Source organism: Chiloscyllium plagiosum, unplaced genomic scaffold, assembly GCF_037043375.1.
Source record: "Chiloscyllium plagiosum isolate Xiang-an unplaced genomic scaffold, Cpla_swu_hap1 HiC_scaffold_48, whole genome shotgun sequence".
Lineage (NCBI taxonomy): Eukaryota > Metazoa > Chordata > Chondrichthyes > Orectolobiformes > Hemiscylliidae > Chiloscyllium > Chiloscyllium plagiosum.
The window spans coordinates 43,412,407-43,429,147 of record NW_028270186.1 but is presented as its reverse complement, the minus strand read 5'-3'; the positions used below and the strand labels follow the sequence as shown (position 1 = coordinate 43,429,147).

At 43.6% G+C, this 16,741-nt stretch overlaps 5 non-coding genes across 5 annotated transcripts; all 5 read left to right on the top strand.

Annotated features, from left to right (window-relative positions):
• The first annotated feature begins 3,835 nt into the window (after positions 1-3,835).
• Positions 3,836-3,918, top strand: trnaq-uug (transfer RNA glutamine (anticodon UUG)). The gene has a single exon. It is a non-coding gene; the product is annotated as a tRNA-Gln (tRNA).
• A 2,129-nt stretch (positions 3,919-6,047) lies between these two features.
• trnar-ucg (transfer RNA arginine (anticodon UCG)) lies at positions 6,048-6,120 on the top strand. The gene has a single exon. It is a non-coding gene; the product is annotated as a tRNA-Arg (tRNA).
• Positions 6,121-7,556: 1,436 nt separating this feature from the next.
• On the top strand, positions 7,557-7,638 carry trnas-aga (transfer RNA serine (anticodon AGA)). Its single transcript has one exon. It is a non-coding gene; the product is annotated as a tRNA-Ser (tRNA).
• Positions 7,639-9,768: 2,130 nt separating this feature from the next.
• Positions 9,769-9,841, top strand: trnar-ucg (transfer RNA arginine (anticodon UCG)). The gene has a single exon. It is a non-coding gene; the product is annotated as a tRNA-Arg (tRNA).
• A 1,437-nt stretch (positions 9,842-11,278) lies between these two features.
• trnaf-aaa (transfer RNA phenylalanine (anticodon AAA)) lies at positions 11,279-11,360 on the top strand. The gene has a single exon. It is a non-coding gene; the product is annotated as a tRNA-Phe (tRNA).
• Positions 11,361-16,741: the final 5,381 nt, after the last annotated feature.

Below are 16,741 nucleotides of genomic sequence, written 5' to 3'. Positions count from 1 at the left end.
TTTGGAAGATACCGGACACCATTTTAAAAGAAGAAAAGCCCAACTTTAGGGTGAGGTGGTTTCAATCAAACTGAATCAAAATTATTTATTGAGCGAAAAATCACACTTGGCATGTTTCCAGATTTCTTTGCTAGCATGACTAGCAGAGTTGATCAAGGTCGTCTGATTGTACTTGGGCATGAAACAAACAAAGATTAGTGACATAATCTTCATTTTCTTTATGTCAAAAGTAATATCTTTCCTGATGGTCACAACAAAGGAGATGGTTTCCAAGAAAAGACAGAGACAAAGTCAGCTGTAAACTCATCGATGACCAAAATATGGCTCACGTTGTTCTCTGGGACAGATATGATTTATTGATTATTGTCATCCAAACCTTTTTTTTACCATTGAACCGTGAGTAGGAGATTGGAAACTAAGATCACCCGTAACTATTGCCATCTTTTATCACTCACATGTAGTATTTTTTTCTTGTACGTAGTGGTTACTGCGAGTGCACTTGTAAGCTACACCTGCAGATGACTTCTCTCCTCACTGCTCCTCATTTCTACACAAACACGTTTTACATCCTTATCTCCTGAATCAAAGTAATATGCAATCAATTAATAAATGTCACTAATACCTTGGCATTTCACACGCCTCCGTTTGTCACCTTCCAATGTAAGTTAATAATTTGCCGTGTTGCAATTGCACACAATAAGAGATAACAAAATACCGGGAGGTGTACCAGGTTTGCAAACGCACGTTATTGAAGCTAAAACGCAGGTTTCTGCCCAAAGTACGATCACGGAAGCAGCACCGAACCGTCAGGAAGCACACAATAAGTCCAGTTCCAGAGGGCATGACAGGAACAGCACCAGAAAAACCACCAAAATACTTCTCTCGGCTAATATTTTGGATGTACATCTCAATGAGCAATCGAGTTTTACATATGTTCCAACAGTAGTTACAACACAAGGAATTAACCAGTGCTGCAGACGGTCCAAGCCCCTGAATCAGAAACACTCAATGCCCTACATACAACTACAAGAACATCTGCCCGTGGCGTATACGGGCTGGCTGAAGTTCATTATTGCAGCTCGCTATTTGTCTGACTGTTTCTCCGATATAGTGTTTTTTGCAGTCCCTGCGTGGAATCTTGACAACCACATTTGTCCTGCACAAGATGGGCATTGGATATTGTTTTCTGGTGAGTTTTCCCTCAGCGAGGCTGTTGGTTTATGTGCTGTCCTAAATCCGTGTGTTCAGAGATGTCTGGCTATCAGTTTTCAGAAATTTATTTTAAAAAAGGGAAGCATGGGTGTTTCAATTGCTTTATGGCATATCCTAGTTGACAATTTAGTGTGCCAGACATCTGGGAATGCAGTTGTGGGATACATATTCTTGGCAAAGAATTTATGTGGCCGTCACTAATTGCCACGGCCAGCTGTCCCGAGTAGCTATACGTACAGACAGCAAGCATCCTGGAGAACAGCACAATAGTACTAGAAAATGGCAATCAGAAAGCAGCCAGAGATTTTCTAGAAGCAGGGCACCCATCCATGGATTCCATCAATAAACACATTGATCAGGATCCAATCTGCAACACCAACAACCGGACCCAGCGGCAATGAAACTAAATCAATTCCAACCGCCACAGGATAGTAGGCTTCACAACAGGCTCTGCAACCCTGAGGATGTTACCCAGAACTGTGAGGATCCCGCTTCCCAGCACCGCAAAACATTCCAACAACATCTCCATGAAGCCAACGAGCTTCACATCTTTCTGCTCCAAAGCACTCCGATTTTTCACAGCAGAGTTCACATTGAACTCCCGCGTGCAAGGTGAGGATGCCAAACCCAACATAATCAATAATGGCAGTGAGAGCGAGGGCAACAATTTCCATTGTCATATGGACAGCCACAAACACTCTCTTTGAAAGGTACCTTTAAATATGAAAGTCTGTGCAGCAGTATAATCGGGGAACCAAGTAGCCTGCGCTGGGTATTCATATTTCAGACAATTTCCATTGTTCACCGTTTTCACTGAAAGTGAATGGATATTACTACTTCATTGCTGATATGAAACCAGATTCTGCATTGTATCTGCTCGCCGTTTTTGTTGTTGCAGTGGCAAAAAGGTTGGCAATCGCGATGAGCAATGTTTTTTGTATTTCTCGCATTTCCTTCATTACTGTCCTGGTGAAGGGGGCTGGTGATTCGTCCTCTCCATCAGATGGAGTCATCAGCGCATTGTTGACCTAATTTCATCACGAGTGCAATTGGTAAACATCATTTTTCATGGATTATTGCTGTTCCGTTTTGTTTTATGTTTGTTGAGCACTTCCTGTGACTTGGCAATGCACTAAATCTCCAGTATGTCCGGAATTGCCTCGCTGCCGTTTCTCTGAGCAGTTCATGACATAATCGGCTTGCACTGCAACAAAAGCAGCATGCATCCTTCGGTGTGCCTGGCAATTGTCCACACTTTCTGTTTTGCTTCTGTTCCACATGAAGAGTTGTCAGTTTCTGGATTCGTTGGAGAGCTGACGGGGCTAACATTATCCGTGCGGTATTATTCTTCAGCCAAACTCTTTGATGGCAAAATTGGGAAGGTGCCAAACGAACGGTCATTGGCAGCAAACGTCCGGAAAGACCCTCATTGCTGGGTCAACTTGTCCCATCCACCTTTCAGAAATATAGGCAAACGCGCTGACTGCATAACAAACAGAGTGCATGTTTTTTTTTTCCAAATGGTGCATTAAAACTGGTGTCAGCTGCGGGAGCAGAACAAAGATGCCGAGCACGGAAAAAGACCCTACTATCGAACCTGTCCCTGCTGAAACGATAACCGAAATTAATTGAACCATATTTGCCAAAATGTGTTCCTTATCTCTCCGAACGCTTCCTGTCTATATACCCATTCGGATGCCATTGAATTTGCCTTAAATGTGGCAAATCATTCTGCACACACAAAAATGTCTGAGTGAACTCGCTGAGTTTCTGCATGACACCATGATCAAACTTTGGGCCAAAGTTGGAAACTGCGACTAGAAAAATGGCTCTCTGATTAGCCGCAATGCACAAAGGGCGGAATGGCCTTTTCCCACTTTGTGAACCTTCGAAGACAAGTTGAAAATAATCTGCAACGAAAATGTTCTTGTGAGGATTTACTTGTGAGGATTCGGTACTCTCAGCACCGTGGCCCGGATCGTATTACCGCTCATGGAATGGTTGTATTGTTCAGCAAACATATCGGTGTACCAGTACTTCTGCCGATTTTCCGATGCTGGCAGGTCATTGGTTTTGTCCAAAACATTATGAAGGTTAACATAAAAGAAATAGCTGCAGGTGCTGGAAATCTGAGACAAAAACGAAAATTGTTTGCGGAACGCAGCAAGACTGGCAACAGAAACGTCGACTTTCCTGCTCCTCGGATGCTGCCTGACCTGCTGTGCTTTTCCAGCATCACTTCAGGTCCAAGAATACTCAGATCATTGCTTACCTCTGCTGGTCATGTTCGCAAAGAGGTCTAGCAAATTGCCAAGTGTGATTTTCCTTTCAATAAATATTTTGACTCAGTTTGCCTGCAAATATCTTTTCCTACCTTTGTGCTTTTCTTCTTTTACATTGGTGTCTCGCAACTTACAAATGACTGCAAAGGTATGAAAAGAGATGGAAGCATTTCGCTCATCAAGTCAACGGTAGCTTTCAATGAGATCACGGCTGATTTGGTCAATGCTCAACCGCTCTGAGCTGTCTGTTGTCATGGCCGAGGGGTGAAGGCGATGGATTAGAAATCCATTGGAGTTTCCCCACGCTGATTTGGTCAATGCTCAACCGACCTGAGCTGTCTGTAGTCATGGCCGAGTGGTTAAGGCGATGGATTTTGAAATCGATTGGAGTATCCCCCCGTAGGTTCGAATCCTGCTGACTACGTTATGAACGCTTTCCTGCTGGTGCAATTTTCGCTCAAAGTTCAGAAAACCTATTTTGTGAACCAGGCCGGTAATTTGATTAGACTTGGGAAACTCGAGTTCTACATCAGAAATGTTCCATATTTAAAACATTATCTCTGTTTCTCTTTCCAGATACACTGCTCGACACATCGGGTTTCTGCAGCTGTTATTGAACGTCCTGAGCAGAAGTGCTGCTTTTCATTAGATTCCTTTAATCCCTGTCCTCTGTTCTCTGACTCGGGTCAGTGGCAACACTTCCTCCTGCTCGTCAAAGTGCTCATTCCCCACCGCTCCCTCTCCGTCATTTGAAACAACCGCAGGAAATCGCCACTTAACCATCTTTGTTCCAAAGTGAAACTTATCAGCCTCGGGAATCTCTCCACCAAACGGGACTTCTCATCCCTGGACATGGTGCAAGCCAGAGGATTGTGAAGAGATACTGTGAAAATATTGTCAGTTGGCAGTTGAAAAAATGTTTAGGAAGCAAACCATATAATTTAGGCTCTAGCTTTGTAAATCTTGAGAAACTCTTTGGGAAATGGAATCAGAGGAGAATGAAGAAGTGTGAACTGTCGGACCGAGTAGAGGACGGGACATTGACTCTGAAGGTCTCGGGACAGGAACTGATCTGAGACATTGAAGTCATTCTCGCTCACGTACGTGAGGAATGCAAACTTCATCTGGACTCTGGGACAATGAAAATCTCTGGAACACTCAAGACAATATCCAAATATTTACTGGGATCACTACAGTACGAGTACTATAGATGAGTAATTTTTTGCCCAATGTGTGCAGGAGGGCTTCCTGACACAGTACGTACACATGCCTTCAAGGGACAAAGCCACTTTCGATTTAGTACTGGGTAACGAGCCTGGCCAGGTTTTAGATTCCGAAGTAGGTGAGCACTTTGGAGACAGCGATCCCAATTCTCTCAGGTTTACTTTCGTGAATGAAAGGAAAAGGTGTACTCCACGGAGCAAGAGTTTCAGCTAGTGGAAGGGAAATTACGATGCAATGAGGTAAGATTTAGGAAGCGTAGAATGGGGTAGGAAACTGCAGGGGGTGAGCACATTAAAATGTGGAGCTTATTCAAGGAAAAGCTCCTGTGTGTCCTAGATAAGTATGTACCTGTCAGGCAGAGAGGAAGATATAGAATGCGTGAGCCGTAGTTTAATAAGGAAGTGGAATCCCTGGTCAAGAAGAACAAGAAGTCTTATGTTAGGACAAAATGTGAAAACTCAGTTAGAACGCTCGAGGGTTCCAACGATATCAGGAGAGACCTAAAAAGAGAGCTGAGAAGAGCCAGGAGGAGACATGAGCAGTTGTTGGCAGATAGGATCAGGGTTTACCCTAAGGCTTTCCATAGGTATGTCAGGAATAAAAGAATGACGAGAGTTAAATTTGTGACAATCAAGGATAATAGTGGGAAGTTGTGTGTGGAGTCAGAGGAGATAGGGGAAGCACTAAATAAATATTTTTCGACAGTGTTCGCTATAGAAAATGAAAATGTTGGCGAGGAAGATACAGAGCTACTTGCGTCTAGACGAGAAGAGATTGAGGTTCACAAGAAAGAGATATTAGAAATACTGCAGAGTGTGAAAATAGATAAGTCAGCTGGGCCGGATGGGAGCGATCTGATTTTGTTGAGTAAATGCACTGCAGGAAGGTACAAATCAAGCTGATGCTTACAACGGCTCGTTTTGAGCCGCTAATTTCAGTGAAGTGACAGCGCCAATAAAAGGTGTCACGCATCTCGTCTAATTCCACATCCTGAGCTCGAAATGACCCGAGGTTTCTCGCCGAGTTTCTGCAGGGTCTTGTTTGGACGACACCATGACACTTTTTCACTGGAGTGGATCATGAAATCGCGTCGTGACTGTGAATAAAACGATGGAAACTTCCAGCAGAGAAGGAGGCGACCCTGAAGCAGGCAGCTGAGGACAAATGTTTCTCCTTTGCCAGTGAAAGGCACTGCTTCACAAATTGGAAACTTGGAAGTGAAGCAATGTTGGTGATTATCTTCGGTGCTTGTTCACCTTTTTAATTCTGATTCCGTGAAAGTCCATGGCATTACATATCGACATTCTGCCAAGTGCAGGTTTGTCTCTTGGGCCAGTGGCGTAATGGATAACGCGTCTGACTTCGGATCAGAAGATTGTAGGTTCGAGTCCTACCTGGCTCGAGGGGGGATGTTTCGCTTTAACGGTGGTATACGTTGACGCTCCCCGGTAAAGTTCTCTCGGGACATCTCCTCTGTGCTTCCGCATGTAAAGCTTGCATTTGTCCTATTGTCCATTTCAAATTCCAGCTCTCCACAACGGACACCTCCGTCAGTTTGGTGGTATCTTCTGGTGTGTCTCCCTCTGTGGGTGAAAATGAGCATGAGTTCCTCAAAAGAGTTACAATTCGTTATACTTCTCTCCCATTATTGTGCAATGTAAGAACATAGGATAACCTCATTGACATTTGACCTGGAAACATTAGAACACACGAGGCTTTGGGCCAAAGTTCGAAACTGCGACTGGAATACATGGCTCTCTGATTAGCCGCAATGCACACGGGCGGAATGGCCTTTTCCCACTTTGTAAATCTTCGAAGACAATTTGAAAAAAATCTGCAACGAAAATGTTCAGACAGGGTGTTTTATTTACACCAAATACGATAGTATCTATCGCCTTGTCTTGTTATTTACTTGTGAGGATTCGGTACTCTCAGCACCGTGGCCCGGATCGTATTCCCGCTCATGGAATGGTTGTATTGTTCAGCAAACTTATCGGTGTACCAGTACTTCTGCCGATTTTCCGATGTTGGCAGGTCATTGGTTTTGTCCAAAACATTATGAAGGTTAACATAAAACAAATAGCTGCAGGTGCTGGAAATCTGAGCCAAAAACGAAAATTGTTTGTGCAGCGGAGCATGACTGGCAACAGAAACGTCGACTCTCCTGCTCCTCGGATGCAGCCTGACCTGCTGTGCTTTTCCAGCATCACTCTGATCTAAAGTCAGGTTTCCAGCATCTGCAGTCCTCACTTTTGCCTAGTTTCTTCAGTGTCTCTGGTTCCCAATTCAAGAAGTCCATCTCTAGCGGTTTCATGTTTGTACTTCCGTGCTGAGGAGTTGAAGAGTGAAGAAAAGTAACTCACCTCCTCCATCTCTGGGGTAATTAGGGACTGAAAATGAATCGTGTCACATTGAAATATATCTACATGCGAATTAATCTCTGTCTTTTATTGGGAACCATCTCTTTCATTGTAACCATCAGGAAAGATCATTTCGTTCGCCAGAAAAAGAAATGAATATGTCACTAACCTTTGTTTGCTTAGGTCCGAGAATACTCAGATCAATAGCTCCCTTGCTTACTTCTGCTGGTCATGTTCGCAAAGATATATGGCAAATTGCCAAGTGTGATTTTCCTTTCAATAAATAATTTTGACTCAGTTTGCCTGCAAATATCTTTTCCTACCTTTGTGCTTTTCTTCTTTTACATTGGTGTCTCGCAGCTTACAAATGACAGCAAAGGTATGAAAGGAGATGGGAGCATTTCGCTCATCAAGTCAACGGTAGCTTTCAATGAGATCACGGCTGATTAGGTCAATGCTCAACGCACCTGCGCCGTCTGTAGTCATGGCCGAGTGGTTAAGGCGATGGATTAGAAATCCATTGGGGTTTCCCCACGTAGGTTCGTATCCTGCTGACTACGTTATGAATGCTTTCCTGCTGGTACAATTTTCGCTCAAAGTTCAGAAAAACTATTTTGTGAAGCAGGCCGGTAATTTGATTAGACTTGGGAAACTCGAGTTCTACATCAGAAATGTTCCATATTTAAAACATTATCTCTGTTTCTCTTTCCAGATACACTGCTCGACACATCGGGTTTCTGCAGCTGTTATTGAACGTCCTGAGCAGAAGTGCTGCTTTTCATTAGATTCCTTTCATCCCTGTCCTCTGTTCTCTGACTCGGGTCAGTGGCAACACTTCCTCCTGCTAGTCAAAGTGCTCATTCCCCACCGCTCCCTCTCCCATCATTAGAAACAACCGCAGGAAATCGCCACTTAACCATCTTTGTTCCAAAGTGAAAGTCATCAGCCTCGGGAATCTCTCCACCAAACGGGACTTCTCATCCCTGGACATGGTGCAAGCCAGAGGATTGTGAAGAGATACTGTGAAAATATTGTCAGTTGGCAGTTGAAAAAATGTTTAGGAAGCAAACCATATAATTTAGGCTCCAGCTTTGTAAATCTTGAGAAACTCTTTGGGAAATGGAATCAGAGGAGAATGAAGAAGTGTGAACTGTCGGACCGAGTAGAGGACGGGACATTGAATCTGATGTTCTCGGGACAGGAACTGATCTGAGACATTGAAATCATTCTCGCTCACGTACGTGAGGAATGCAAACTTCATCTGGACTCTGGGACAATGAAAAACTCTGGAACACTCAAGACAATATCCAAATATTTACTGGGATCACTACAGTACGAGTACTATAGATGAGTCATTTTTTGCCCAGTGTGTGCAGGAGGGCTTCCTGACACAGTACGTACACATGCCTTCAAGGGACGAAGCCACTTTCGATTTAGTACTGGGTAACGAGCCTGGCCAGGTTTTAGATTCGGAAGTAGGTGAGCACTTTGGAGACAGCGATCCCAATTCTCTCAGGTTTACTTTCGTGATTGAAAGGGATAGGTGTACTCCACGGAGCAAGAGTTTCAGCTGGTGGAAGGGAAATTACGATGCAATGAGGTAAGATTTAGGAAGCGTAGAATGGGGTAGGAAACTGCAGGGGGTGAGCACATTAAAATGTGGAGCTTATTCAAGGAAAAGCTCCTGTGTGTCCTAGATAAGTATGTACCTGTCAGGCAGGGAGGAAGATATAGAACGCGTGAGCCGTGGTTTACTAAGGAAGTGGAATCCCTGGTCAAGAAGAACAAGAAGTCTTATGTTAGGACAAAATGTGAAAACTCAGTTAGAGCGCTCGAGGGTTCCGACGATATCAGGAGAGACCTAAAAAGAGAGCTGAGAAGAGCCAGGAGGAGTCATGAGAAGTTGTTGGCAGATAGGATCAGGGTTAACCCTAAGGCTTTCCATAGGTATGTCAGGAATAAAAGAATGACGAGAGTTAAATTTGTGACAATCAAGGATAATAGTGGGAAGTTGTGTGTGGAGTCAGAGGAGATAGGGGAAGCACTAAATAAATATTTTTCGACAGTGTTCGCTATAGAAAATGAAAATGTTGGCGAGGAAGATACAGAGCTACTTGCGTCTAGACGAGAAGAGATTGAGGTTCACAAGAAAGAGATATTAGAAATACTGCAGAGTGTGAAAATAGATAAGTCAGCTGGGCCGGATGGGAGCGATCTGATTTTGTTGAGTAAATGCACTGCAGGAAGGTACAAATCAAGCTGATGCTTACAACGGCTCGTTTTGAGCCGCTAATTTCAGTGAAGTGGCAGCGCCAATAAAAGGTGTCACGCATCTCGTCTAATTCCACATCCTGAGCTCGAAATGACCAGAGGTTTCTCGCCGAGTTTCTGCAGGGTCTTGTTTGGACGACACCATGACACTTTTTCACTGGAGTGGATCATGAAATCGCGTCGTGACTGTGAATAAAACGATGGAAACTTCCAGCAGAGAAGGAGGCGACCCTGAAGCAGGCAGCTGAGGACAAATGTCTCTTCTTTGCCAGTGAAAGGCACTGCTTCACAAATTGGAAACTTGGAAGTGAAGCAATGTTGGTGATTATCTTCGGTGCTTGTTCACCTTTTTAATTCTGATTCCGTGAAAGTCCATGGCATTACATATCGACATTCTGCCAAGTGCAGGTTTGTCTCTTGGGCCAGTGGCGTAATGGATAACGCGTCTGACTTCGGATCAGAAGATTGTAGGTTCGAGTCCTACCTGGCTCGAGGGGGGATGTTTCGCTTTAACGGTGGTATACGTTGACGCTCCCCGGTAAAGTTCTCTCGGGACATCTCCTCTGTGCTTCCGCATGTAAAGCTTGCATTTGTCCTATTGTCCATTTCAAATTCCAGCTCTCCACAACGGACACCTCCGTCAGTTTGGTGGTATCTTCTGGTGTGTCTCCCTCTGTGGGTGAAAATGAGCATGAGTTCCTCAAAAGAGTTACAATTCGTTATACTTCTGTCCCATTATTGTGCAATGTAAGAACATAGGATAACCTCATTGACATTTGACCTGGAAACATTAGAACACACGAGGCTTTGGGCCAAAGTTCGAAACTGCGACTGGAATACATGGCTCTCTGATTAGCCGCAATGCACACGGGCGGAATGGCCTTTTCCCACTTTGTAAATCTTCGAAGACAATTTGAAAAAAATCTGCAACGAAAATGTTCAGACAGGGTGTTTTATTTACACCAAATACGATAGTATCTATCGCCTTGTCTTGTTATTTACTTGTGAGGATTCGGTACTCTCAGCACCGTGGCCCGGATCGTATTCCCGCTCATGGAATGGTTGTATTGTTCAGCAAACTTATCGGTGTACCAGTACTTCTGCCGATTTTCCGATGTTGGCAGGTCATTGGTTTTGTCCAAAACATTATGAAGGTTAACATAAAACAAATAGCTGCAGGTGCTGGAAATCTGAGCCAAAAACGAAAATTGTTTGTGCAGCGGAGCATGACTGGCAACAGAAACGTCGACTCTCCTGCTCCTCGGATGCAGCCTGACCTGCTGTGCTTTTCCAGCATCACTCTGATCTAAAGTCAGGTTTCCAGCATCTGCAGTCCTCACTTTTGCCTAGTTTCTTCAGTGTCTCTGGTTCCCAATTCAAGAAGTCCATCTCTAGCGGTTTCATGTTTGTACCTCCGTGCTGAGGAGTTGAAGAGTGAAGAAAAGTAACTCACCCCCTCCATCTCTGGGGTAATTAGGGACTGAAAATGAATCGTGTCACATTGAAATATATCTACATGCGAATTAATCTCTGTCTTTTATTGGGAACCATCTCTTTCATTGTAACCATCAGGAAAGATCATTTCGTTCGCCAGAAAAAGAAATGAATATGTCACTAACCTTTGTTTGCTTCAGGTCCGAGAATACTCAGATCAATAGCTCCCTTGCTTACTTCTGCTGGTCATGTTCGCAAAGAGATATGGCAAATTGCCAAGTGTGATTTTCCTTTCAATAAATAATTTTGACTCAGTTTGCCTGCAAATATCTTTTCCTACCTTTGTGCTTTTCTTCTTTTACATTGGTGTCTCGCAGCTTACAAATGACAGCAAAGGTATGAAAGGAGATGGGAGCATTTCGCTCATCAAGTCAACGGTAGCTTTCAATGAGATCACGGCTGATTAGGTCAATGCTCAACGCACCTGAGCCGTCTGTAGTCATGGCCGAGTGGTTAAGGCGATGGATTAAAAATCCATTGGGGTTTCCCCACGTAGGTTCGAATCCTGCTGACTACGTTATGAATGCTTTCCTGCTGGTACAATTTTCGCTCAAAGTTCAGAAAAACTATTTTGTGAACCAGGCCGGTAATTTGATTAGACTTGGGAAACTCGAGTTCTACATCAGAAATGTTCCATATTTAAAACATTATCTCTGTTTCTCTTTCCAGATACACTGCTCGACACATCGGGTTTTGCAGCTGTTATTGAACATCCTGAGCAGAAGTGCTGCTTTTCATTAGATTCCTTTCATCCCTGTCCACTGTTCTCTGACTCGGGTCAGTGGCAACACTTCCTCCTGCTCGTCAAAGTGCTCATTCCCCACCGCTCCCTCTCCCATCATTAGAAACAACCGCAGGAAATCGCCACTTAACCATCTTTGTTCCAAAGTGAAACTCATCAGCCTCGGGAATCTCTCCACCAAACGGGACTTCTCATCCCTGGACATGGTGCAAGCCAGAGGATTGTGAAGAGATACTGTGAAAATATTGTCAGTTGGCAGTTGAAAAAATGTTTAGGAAGCAAACCATATAATTTAGGCTCCAGCTTTGTAAATCTTGAGAAACTCTTTGGGAAATGGAATCAGAGGAGAATGAAGAAGTGTGAACTGTCGGACCGAGTAGAGGACGGGACATTGACTCTGATGTTCTCGGGACAGGAACTGATCTGAGACATTGAAATCATTCTCGCTCACGTACGTGAGGAATGCAAACTTCATCTGGACTCTGGGACAATGAAAAACTCTGGAACACTCAAGACAATATCCAAATATTTACTGGGATCACTACAGTACGAGTACTATAGATGAGTCATTTTTTGCCCAGTGTGTGCAGGAGGGCTTCCTGACACAGTACGTACACATGCCTTCAAGGGACGAAGCCACTTTCGATTTAGTACTGGGTAACGAGCCTGGCCAGGTTTTAGATTCGGAAGTAGGTGAGCACTTTGGAGACAGCGATCCCAATTCTCTCAGGTTTACTTTCGTGATTGAAAGGGATAGGTGTACTCCACGGAGCAAGAGTTTCAGCTGGTGGAAGGGAAATTACGATGCAATGAGGTAAGATTGAGGAAGCGTAGAATGGGGTAGGAAACTGCAGGGGGTGAGCACATTAAAATGTGGAGCTTATTCAAGGAAAAGCTCCTGTGTGTCCTAGATAAGTATGTACCTGTCAGGCAGGGAGGAAGATATAGAACGCGTGAGCCGTGGTTTACTAAGGAAGTGGAATCCCTGGTCAAGAAGAACAAGAAGTCTTATGTTAGGACAAAATGTGAAAACTCAGTTAGAGCGCTCGAGGGTTCCGACGATATCAGGAGAGACCTAAAAAGAGAGCTGAGAAGAGCCAGGAGGAGTCATGAGAAGTTGTTGGCAGATAGGATCAGGGTTAACCCTAAGGCTTTCCATAGGTATGTCAGGAATAAAAGAATGACGAGAGTTAAATTTGTGACAATCAAGGATAATAGTGGGAAGTTGTGTGTGGAGTCAGAGGAGATAGGGGAAGCACTAAATAAATATTTTTCGACAGTGTTCGCTATAGAAAATGAAAATGTTGGCGAGGAAGATACAGAGCTACTTGCGTCTAGACGAGAAGAGATTGAGGTTCACAAGAAAGAGATATTAGAAATACTGCAGAGTGTGAAAATAGATAAGTCAGCTGGGCCGGATGGGAGCGATCTGATTTTGTTGAGTAAATGCACTGCAGGAAGGTACAAATCAAGCTGATGCTTACAACGGCTCGTTTTGAGCCGCTAATTTCAGTGAAGTGGCAGCGCCAATAAAAGGTGTCACGCATCTCGTCTAATTCCACATCCTGAGCTCGAAATGACCAGAGGTTTCTCGCCGAGTTTCTGCAGGGTCTTGTTTGGACGACACCATGACACTTTTTCACTGGAGTGGATCATGAAATCGCGTCGTGACTGTGAATAAAACGATGGAAACTTCCAGCAGAGAAGGAGGCGACCCTGAAGCAGGCAGCTGAGGACAAATGTCTCTCCTTTGCCAGTGAAAGGCACTGCTTCACAAATTGAAAACTTCGAAGTGAAGCAATGTTGGTGATTATCTTCGGTGCTTGTTCACCTTTTTAATTCTGATTCCGTGAAAGTCCATGGCATTACATATCGACATTCTGCCAAGTGCAGGTTTGTCTCTTGGGCCAGTGGCGTAATGGATAACGCGTCTGACTTCGGATCAGAAGATTGTACGTTCGTGTCCTACCTGGCTCGAGGGGGGAGATTTTGCTTTAACCGTGGTATACGTTGACGCTCCCCTTGTAAAGTTCTCTCGGGACATCTCCTCTGTGCTTCCGCATGTAAAGCTTGCATTTGTCCTATTGTCCATTTCAAATTCCAGCTCTCCACAACGGACACCTCCGTCAGTTTGGCGGTATCTTCTGGTGTGTCTCCCTCTGTGGTGAAAATGAGCATGAGTTCCTCAAAAGAGTTACAATTCGTTATACTTCTGTCCCATTATTGTGCAATGTAAGAACATAGGATAACCTCATTGACATTTGACCTGGAAACATTAGAACACACGAGGCTTTGGGCCAAAGTTCGAAACTGCGACTGGAATACATGGCTCTCTGATTAGCCGCAATGCACACGGGCGGAATGGCCTTTTCCCACTTTGTAAATCTTCGAAGACAATTTGAAAAAAAATCGGCAACGAAAATGTTCAGACAGATTGTTTTATTTACACCAAATACGATAGTATCTATCGCCTTGTCTTGTTATTTACTTGTGAGGATTCGGTACTCTCAGCACCGTGGCCCGGATCGTATTCCCGCTCATGGAATGGTTGTATTGTTCAGCAAACATATCGGTGTACCAGTACTTCTGCCGATTTTCCGATGCTGGCAGGTCATTGGTTTTGTCCAAAACATTATGAAGGTTAACATAAAACAAATAGCTGCAGGTGCTGGAAATCTGAGCCAAAAACGAAAATTGTTTGTGCAGCGGAGCATGACTGGCAACAGAAACGTCGACTCTCCTGCTCCTCGGATGCAGCCTGACCTGCTGTGCTTTTCCAGCATCACTCTGATCTAAAGTCAGGTTTCCAGCATCTGCAGTCCTCACTTTTGCCTAGTTTCTTCAGTGTCTCTGGTTCCCAATTCAAGAATTCCATCTCTAGCGGTTTCATGTTTGTTCCTCCGTGCTGAGGAGTTGAAGAGTGAAGAAAAGTAACTCACCTCCTCCATCTCTGGGGTAATTAGGGACTGAAAATGAATCGTGTCACATTGAAATATATCTACATGCGAATTAATCTCTGTCTTTTATTGGGAACCATCTCTTTCATTGTAACCATCAGGAAAGATCATTTCGTTCGCCAGAAAAAGAAATGAATGTGTCACTAACCTTTGTTTGCTTCAGGTCCGAGAATACTCAAATCAATAGCTCCCTTGCTTACTTCTGCTGGTCATGTTCGCAAAGAGATATGGCAAATTGCCAAGTGTGATTTTCCTTTCCTTTCAATAAATAATTTTGACTCAGTTTGCCTGCAAATATCTTTTCCTACCTTTGTGCTTTTCTTCTTTTACATTGGTGCCTCGCACCTTACAAATGACAGCAAAGGTATGAAAGGAGAGGAAGATACTGAGATACTTGCGTCCAGAGTACTAGAGATTGAGGTTCACAAGGATTAGGTGATAGAAATACTGCAGAATGTGATAACAGACAAGTCCCCTGGGGATGGGATCTGTCCTCGTATCCTCTGGGAAGCAAGGGAAGAGATTGATGAGCATTTGGCATCGATCGTCAAATCATCGTTATCTACAGGAATAGTGCCTGTGCAATGGAGCATAGCATACGTTGTTCCCGTGTTCAAAAAGTGTCGTAGAGACAACCCTGCTAATTACAGACCAGTGAGTCTCACTGCAGTTGTTAGTAACGTGTTGGAAAAGGTTATTATAGATAGGATTTATGACCATCTAGAAAAGAAAAATCTGATCAGGGACAGTCAGCACGGTTTTGTGATGGGTAGGCCTTGCCTAACGAATCTTATTGACTTTTTTGACAAAGTGACCAAACAGGGAGATGACAGTAAACCGGTTGATGTGGTGGATATGGGTTTCAGCAAGTTGTTCGATAAGGTTCCCCACAATAGGCTATTATATAAAATGCGATGGAATGGAATTGTGGGAGAGATGGCAGCTTTGATCATTAATTGGCTTGCCAATAGAAAACATTGTTATAGTTGATGGAACATGTTCTTCTTGGTGTCCAGGTACTGGCGACGTACCACAAGGGTCGGTGTTAGGTCCACTGCTGTTACATGAGGTCTAACCTTGCCAATCAGTCTCCCATGGGGAACATTGTTGAACGCCTTACTGAAGTCCATATAGATCACATTTACTGCTTCGTCCTCATCAATCTTCTTTGTTACTTCAAAAAATTCATTTAAGTTTGTGAGACATGACTTCCCACGCACAAAGCCATGTTAACTGTCCCGAATCAATCCTTGTCTTTCCAAATACATGTACATTCTGTTCCTCAGGATTCCGTCCAACAATTAGAGCATTCTTGGCAGATGCAGTTTCATGTCGGGAATGCGAGTTCATATACTTTGTTGGGAAGAATCAAAAGACACGCTACTATTAAAATCGATAGAAACGCAAAAGATGTGCAGTGCAGAGGAGTCTCAGTGTTCTTATACATGAAACGAACAAAGGTTCATCACATATTTATTTCTTGCTGCCAAAAGAAAGCCTTTTCTGATGCTCACAATTAAAGAGATGGTTTTCAAGAAAATAGGGAAATTAAGTCACCAGTAGAGTAATCAATTACCAAGATATCCCTCGTGATGTTTTATGGGACATGTGGGATTTTTTTGATTATTGTTCTCCAATCGTTTTTACAATGGAACCGAGAGTTTTAGATGGGAAGTTAAGATCACGCATGACTATTGCCATTTTCGTCACTCACACACAATATTTTTTCCTTGTACGATTTATTTCGCTTTGTGGTTACTGCGAGTGGGCTTGTAAACTACACATGCTTGTGAGTTCATTCCTCACTGTTCCTCAACTCCAGCCAAACAGACTTTACGTCCTTATTTACTGAATCGAGGTAATCTCTAACCATTGCATAAATGTCATTTAAACTTCGATATTTCACAGGCCTCTGTATATCATCTTACAATATTAATTGATCCTTTACTGTATTGCAGTTGCGCAAAAGAAGAGAAAAATTGAAGAGAGAATGGTGGACCTCCGCTTCACACACCCGTTATTGAAGCGAAAATGCAGATTACTGCCCATAATGCGATCGTGGAATCATGTGCCAAACCCTCAGGAATCACAGAATAAGTGTAGTGCCACAGGGCATGTCAGGGACAGCACCAGAAAGACAACAGAAATGCTGCTCTGAGCTCCTATTTTGGATATATTTCTCAATGAGCAATAGAGTGT